Source organism: Salvelinus sp. IW2-2015, linkage group LG19 (genome assembly GCF_002910315.2).
Source record: "Salvelinus sp. IW2-2015 linkage group LG19, ASM291031v2, whole genome shotgun sequence".
Taxonomy (NCBI): Eukaryota; Metazoa; Chordata; class Actinopteri; order Salmoniformes; family Salmonidae; genus Salvelinus; species Salvelinus sp. IW2-2015.
The window spans coordinates 36,243,469-36,250,968 of NC_036859.1; the positions used below are offsets into that span (position 1 = coordinate 36,243,469).

At 45.3% G+C, this 7,500-nt stretch overlaps 1 pseudogene; it reads left to right on the forward strand.

Annotated features, from left to right (window-relative positions):
• The window catches only part of LOC111979380 (abl interactor 1-like), a 50,334-nt pseudogene that overhangs the window by 32,035 nt on the left and 10,799 nt on the right, over positions 1–7,500 (forward strand).

Consider the following 7,500-nt stretch of genomic DNA (forward strand, 5'->3'; position numbering starts at 1 on the left):
ACTGTACCTCTCTCACTCTGTCTCTTCTGTTAACCAATGATTACAACTGTTACTACTGTACTTCTCACTCTGTCTCTTCTGTTAACAATGATTACAACTGTTACTACTGTACTCTTCACTCTGTCTCTTCTGTTAACAATGATTACAAGCTGTACTACTGTACCTCTCACTCTGTCTCTTCTGTAACCAATGATTACAACTGTTACTACTGTACCTCTCACTCTGTCTCTTTTGTTAACAATGATTACAGCTGTACTATCTGTACTTCTCACTCTGTCTCTTCTGTTAACCAATGAGCATGTTGTTGTTTTTGTCTCTCTTCTCTTTTTACTGCCTGCCACTCAGTGCTTAAAGCCAAGGTAAGAGTTGTTTCTCTCCCTACCCATGATGCTTTGGCCCAGTACTTCAGATGACCATTGTCATGACATCAGTATCATTATATTCATCCCTCTAAAAGCTTTTTGCCATAATGTTGTCCTAATATATGTCCCTGTGAGGTCTCCCAATGATCTTTCTAATTATCAACCCAACAATACAGAGATGGGTTATTGACCATCCGTCCTCCGCCACAAAACTCTAAAACATGTAAGCAAATTGTTCCCCATAAGCTTCACCCTACGGTAAATGGGCTACTTCCACTAATTGTCTTTTAGTAAAGGGTTGAACATCAGTAGGCCACCTAGGACTGAGTGTCGCGATTTTGTTTTTCATAGCAACAAGGGATCAACCAACCAACGAGGGGAGGAGGAGGAGGGACATTATCCAGGACCAATCCACCACACAAGAAACCCCCGAGCCCGCCCATGGCTGGTCGTGGAACTCTTGGGTAGGGTGTCCAGAAATGCAATGTGTTGTTACGTACATCATGTGTGTGTGTGTGTGAGCTTGTGTAGTTGACGTGCACTTAGTATTCTCCGTGTGTGTGTGTGTGTGTCCTCTCCAGGCGAAACACCTCCTATAAGACCCTGGAGCCAGTCAAGCCGCCAACCGTCCCCAACGACTATATGACCAGCCCTGCCCGACTAGGCAGTCAGCACAGCCCTGCACGCACAGCCTCCCTCAACCAGAGACCCAAACACACAGGTTACTTGACACACACAATACATATACACATATTCACTCACAGACACACTAGACAGACGACTACACACACACACACACACACACACACACACACACACACACACACACACACCACACACAACACACACACACACACAGACACACACCCACAGACAGACAGACAGGTGTGTGTTTGTTTACCCAGCTGGGAACCTTCCACTGGTCACAGCTGTTTGAACAGCACAGCAAAGGTCACATTTCATATTGGAGGAAACAAACAACACTTCCTTGACCTGTTTTATTGACCTGTTTTTGTCATTAATAATAAAACCAGATGTATGTCGAGGAGCTTGTGATCACTGAAAAATACWTTTAAAACACACCATCTCTCACCGATCACTGAAAAATACATTGAAAACACACCATCTCTCACCGATCACTGAAAAATACATTTAAAACACACCATCGCTTACATATTTGATATATTATTTCTGACATATTATGTTGTACAGAAGCAAGCTGAACTGTGGTAGGAGCTCATGCTGCCAATATAATTACAGGTTGTCTGACACTCTCTCTTTCCTCACCACCCCTCTGTTTTAATCTCTTTAACCCCATCACTCTCTCTTTACCTGTTCCCCATTCTAATTTCTCTCTCTCTGTCTCGCTCTCTGTCTCACTCTCTGTCTCACTCTCTCTCTCTCTCGCTCTCTGTCTCACACTCTGTCTCATTCTCTGTCTCACTCTCTCTCTCTCTCACACTCTGTCTCATTCTCTGTCTCATTCTCTCTCTCTCTCTGCAGTGGCAGCAGTGGGGGTAGCGGGGGGCGAGAGAACAGCGGTGGCAGCAGCATTAGTGTTCCTCTGGCCGTGCCCACGCCCTCCCCTCCCAGCCTGGGACCAGGTGAGCCTAGCAATACATATCCTTTAGTTGAGCTTAGTATTTAGCCTTCCATTCTGTTATTGTAGCTTCTCTGTTAGCTTAGCATTTANATTTAGCCTTCCATTCTGTTATTGTAGCTTCTCTGTTAGCTTAGCATTTAACCTTCCATTCTGTTATTGAAGCTTCTTTGTTAGCATAGCATTTAGCTGTCCGTCCTGTATAGCGTCTCCTACTTCTATCAGGCCTGCTTCTGGTTTGTCTTGAACTTAGCATTTGTTTGTTTATTGTATCAGCTTGTCAAAATATGCATACCCTTACAGAAAAACAACATGAATTTCATGAGAAGTGTTCCAAAAAAACATGTTTTCATGTGACGTTATGTGAAGTTAATGTGATCACATTTGACAACATGCAAAGCAACATGAGATAACGTGAAACTACACATGTTGAAACGTGATCACATGTGAAGTGTTCCAAAAATGTCACATGTGGCGGTAGGTAGCCTAGCGATTAAGAGCATTGGGCCAGTGACCGAAAGGTTGCTGGTTCGAATCCCTGAGCCGACTAGGTGAACAATCTGTCGATGTTCCCTTGAACAAGGCACTTGACTCTAGTGGTTTTCCTTAGCAGCCTATTTGTTCTGTCAGTGTGGAATCTCTTWGGACATACAGTGGTGTTTGTTTTAGCATCGTATGATGCATCAGCTGTCCATCTGGATCCTGATGGAGATGAATATTTTGATTAGATTTTGGCAGCACATTATATCTTTCCATAGAAGTATTTTTTTCTGGCTGGTTTGGTTGTTGTACTCAGGCATTCTAGTCACAGCTGAGTCTCTTCCATTCACATATAAACAAATTACCTAAGGTTGACTTCAGTGAATTTGAAAGCCAAATACTTCTCTACCTCTCTCGTTCCCTAGTTCWCTCACCCTCCTTCCCCTACCTTCTTTCTCCCTATAACTCTCCCCTTTCCCCACCCCAACAACCACAGCAGCGGCCCACCAAGGCCCAGGCCTGGGTCCCATCCCTATGGCCCAGTTTGGCACCATCTCACGACAGGTCTCCCGCCACAACTCAACCACTTCCTCAGCCTCCATGGTGTCGGCCACGGGTACCTACCGCCGGGCGCCCTCCGGCAGCTCCCATTTCTCCATGTCCCAGCAGCCCCACCTCAACGGGGGCCCTGCCTACTCCCAGAACTCAGGTAAGACCATGGAAAGGAGTTTTATGGTTGAAGGAATGTTAAGTCTGACCAAAGAACGTCAATAGGCCGTCGGCTCACTGTGTGTCCTGGAGTCCGTGTGAGGTAGCCCACTTTCACTTCAGCTGAAAGAGGAGGAGTTTAGGGCAGTGGAAGACAGAAATCCACACGCCCATATTAGTTGACAGGCAAGAGGAGATTTAAGACGAGCGTCACAGACATCAAACCAAGGCATACTGTCAGTATCTCTGTTAGCACACACACAACATTGACCCATAAGAGGTGGACAAGTCTGGGTGACTGGTCTATGTGTCTGAAGGCAGCTTGATGTTGTCTTTCAGGGCTCGACATTAACGCTTGTCTGCTTGCCCGGGGCAAGTAAAATACATTGTTTGACAAGCAGATTATAGATTTAAGTTGTCTGAATGGAAAAGTTTTTTTTAAATCATGCAAAAATCACAATATCAAACAATTAGGCTACTCCGATCAGAATTGGATCAGAATTGGATCAAAGTTTCCTCCAGATGTGATGTTTTGCTCACTGTCCTCCCAGTCTCTGCAGAGCACATCAGAGTATAATTATTGTCGGCCTGTGTTGATAGGCACGAGTGGTCTTTTAATCATGGAGTCGCGAGATGCGTTTTTGAGATCAAAGCGAGCCTTGCTATGTTCACACATTTGTTGATAATAATTGCTGGTGAGTTATTTTATTTTTGGTCTGCAGTGAAAATCCTGGAAAAGTCATGGTGTGTGTATCACACTAAGAGAGGAGAGAGAGATGACAACGGAGTGACTATAGTAGATAACCAGCCAAACTACACAATATGTTTTGAATTGGCTATCTGGCTAGTTAGCCAATTCAAAAAATTGTTATCTGGCTAGTTAACTATTTAGCTATAAGCATGATTATCCACTGGCACTTGTGTATAAGTGGTGCAGCGGTCTAATGCACTGCATCTCAGTGCTAGAGGCGTCTCTATAGATCCTGGTTCGATWCCAGGCTGTATTACAACCGGCCGTGATTGGGAGTCCCATAGGGCGGCGCACAATTGGCCCAGCGTTGTCTGGGTTTGGCCGGTGTAGGCCGTCATTGTAAATAAGAAATTGTTCTTAACTGACTTGCCTAGTTAAATAAAGGTTAAATAAAAAATAAATACAATTACCGCAAATGGCCAACACGCAGTTGATACAGGTAGTCAGGTGATACAGGTGCACATGAAACCAATGCTGCATACTCCGGTTGTAAAAGTGTCTCTTAAGGAATAAGTCAAGGGGTATGAMTACTGTCTGAAGGCCTCTGTAACTATGCTGTCAAGATCTCCCCAGAATGCTGAGCTGCAGGGTTAGATCAAAAGCCTGCACACCCAGTAGCTCTCCAGATGAAGGGTGAAAATCTGTCATGCCTTTTGGTGAGAACAATCTGTTATAACACCAGGGTTAGGGTGAAGGGAGTAATTGTGTCCCTTGACTAACCAGTGCCCCCGCACATTGACTCTGTACCGGTACCCCATGTGTATAGCCCCGCTATTGACTCTATACCGGTACCCCATGTGTATAGCCTCCACATTGACTCTGTACCGGTACCCCATGTATATAGCCTCCACATTGACTCTGTACCGGTACCCCCCTGTATATAGCCTCCACATTGACTCTGTACCGGTACCCCCCAATGACATTTCAATGCTGTTGGCAAATGGAATAGACAACAGGTGGAAATTATAGGTGCAATTAGCCAAGACCCCCAATAAAAGGAGTGGTTCTGCAGGTGGTGACCACAGACCAACTTCTCAGTCCTCTGCTTCCTGGCTGATGTTTTGGTCACTCTTGAATGCTGGCGGTGCTAGCATGAGACGAGTCTACAACCCTCACACAGTGGTCAGTATGCAGCTCATCCAGGATGGCACATCAATGGAGCTGTGGCAAGAGAGTTTGCTGTGTCTGTCAGCGTAGTGTCCAGAGCATGGAGGGCGCTACCGAGAGACAGGCAGTACATCAGGAGATGTGGAGGAGGCCGTAGGAGGGCACAACCAGCAGCAGGACCGACTACTTCCGCCTTTGTGCAAGGAGGAGCAGGAGGAGCACTGCCAGAGCCTGCAAAAATGACCTCAGCGCAGGAAAATGTGCATTGGTGTTCTGCTCGACGGTCAGAAACAGACTCCATGAGGGTGGGTATGAGGGCCGACGTCCACAAGGTGGGGGTTGTGCTTACAGCCACACCGTGCAGGACGTTTGGCATTTGCAGAGAACACCAAGATTGGCAAATTCGCACTGGCCCTGTGCTCTTGTACTCTAGATGAAAGCAGGTTCACACTGAGCAATGTGACAGACAGTGACAGTCTGGAGACGCCGTTGGAGAACGTTTGCTGCTGCAACATCCTCGCAGCAATGAACGGTTTGGCGGTGGTCAGTCATGGTGTGGGGTGGCATTTCTTTGGGGGAGCCGCACAGCCTCCATGTGCTGCGCAGAGGTGCTGACTGCCATTAAGGTACGCGAGATGAGATCCTCAGATGAGACCCCTTGTGAGACCATATGCTGGTGCGGTTGGCCCTGGGTTCCTCCTATCGCAACACAATGCTAGACTCATGTGGCTGGAGTGTGTCAGCAGTCTTCCTGCAAGAGGAAGGCATTAATGCTATGGACTGGCCCGCCCGTTCCAACAGACCTGAATCAATTGGCAATCTGGGCCAATCATGTCTCGTCCATCCACAACGCCACGTTGCACTCACAAGACTGTCCAGGAGTTGGCGATGCTTTAGTCCAGGTCTGGGAGGAGACTCCTCAGGGACATCCGACACCTCATCAGGAGCATGCAGGGCGTTGTAGGAGGTCATAAGGCACGTAGAGGGCCACACATCTAGCGCCTCATTTTGTGACTTGTTTTAAGGACATTACATTAAAGTTGATAGCCTGTAGTGTGGTTTTCCACTTTAATTTGAGTGTGACTCCAAATCCAGACCTATGGGTGTGATATCATTTGATTTCCATTGATATTTTTTGTGTGATTTTGTTGTCAGCACATTCAACTATGTAAAGAAAAAAGTATTTAATTAGAATATTTCATTCATTCAGATTAGGATGTGTTTATTTTAGTGTTCACGGATATTTTTTTGAGCAGTGTATATATATTAAAGCAGGGTTTTCCATGTTTTGGATATTCTGCCTGTACCTACAGTATAATACATGAATACCATGCATGCAACAAGTTAATATTTCAATAACACAGTTTCATGGAATTTTTATGACAGTCTTATGACAGGTTACCATTTACATGATGTATCCCCATAGGCTGCTCATTATAGTGTTAATCAAAATGTCATATGAGCTCAGTCTGCCACTCACAAAATGAACAAACACTCTAATATTCAACTTCAAAATGCCCTACCAGTATAATTGCTCCTGAACATTATTAAAAAAAATAATTATTATATATTATATGTTATCTTACATGAGCTGATCTTCCAGAAATGTGATTACCTGTACTGGCCAGACAGATGGCATGACAGTGCACAGTGTATTCTCTTTCTTAACTGGTTTTTACCTTTATTATAACTAGGGCAAGTCAGTTAAGAACAAATTCTTATTTTCAATGACAGCCTAGGACAGTGGGTTAACTGCCTTTTCAGGGGCAGAAACAACAGATTTTTTACTTATCAGCTCAGGGATTCAATCAAACAACCTTCGGTTACTAGTCCAAAGCTCTAACATTAGCTACCTGCCGCCCGGTGTAAGAGACAGACCAGTAGTTTCAGAGACCTTAGTCTCTGAAGGTCTAAATGCTAAATAATGACCGGAAGGATGAAACTGTGATCTGAAAGCTGGAAAAACTAAGGGTCACACTGATAAGGACACGGAGGCATTGGGGGGGTCACTGTCTGATTAAAACCATGCTTGACTTGGCTGAGACTATGCAGTTTTCCAAACCTTAAGTCAGGTTGTTCAGTGAACAGATGACCATAGAACACTCTCACTGTCTCTCAGTGACCATGGCAACAGAAAGACATGGAAGGGGTGTGTCTAAAGGCAGTAGGGAGCGTGTGAAAAAGGCATGACAGACAAGACATGGAAGGGGTGTGTCTAAAGGCAGTAAGGAGTGTGTGAAAAAGGCATGACAGACAAGAATGAGAGGGGTGTGTCTAAAGGCAGTAGGGACGGTGTGAAAAAGGCATGAAGACAAGACATGGAAGGGTGTGTCTAAAGGCAGTAGGTGAGCGTGTGAAGAAAGGCATGACAGACAAGACATGGAAGGGGTGTGTCTAAAGGCAGGTAAGGAGTGTGTGAAAAAGGATGACAGACAAGACATGGAAGGGGGTGGTTCAAAGGCAGTAAGGAGTGTGTGAAAAAGGCATACAGA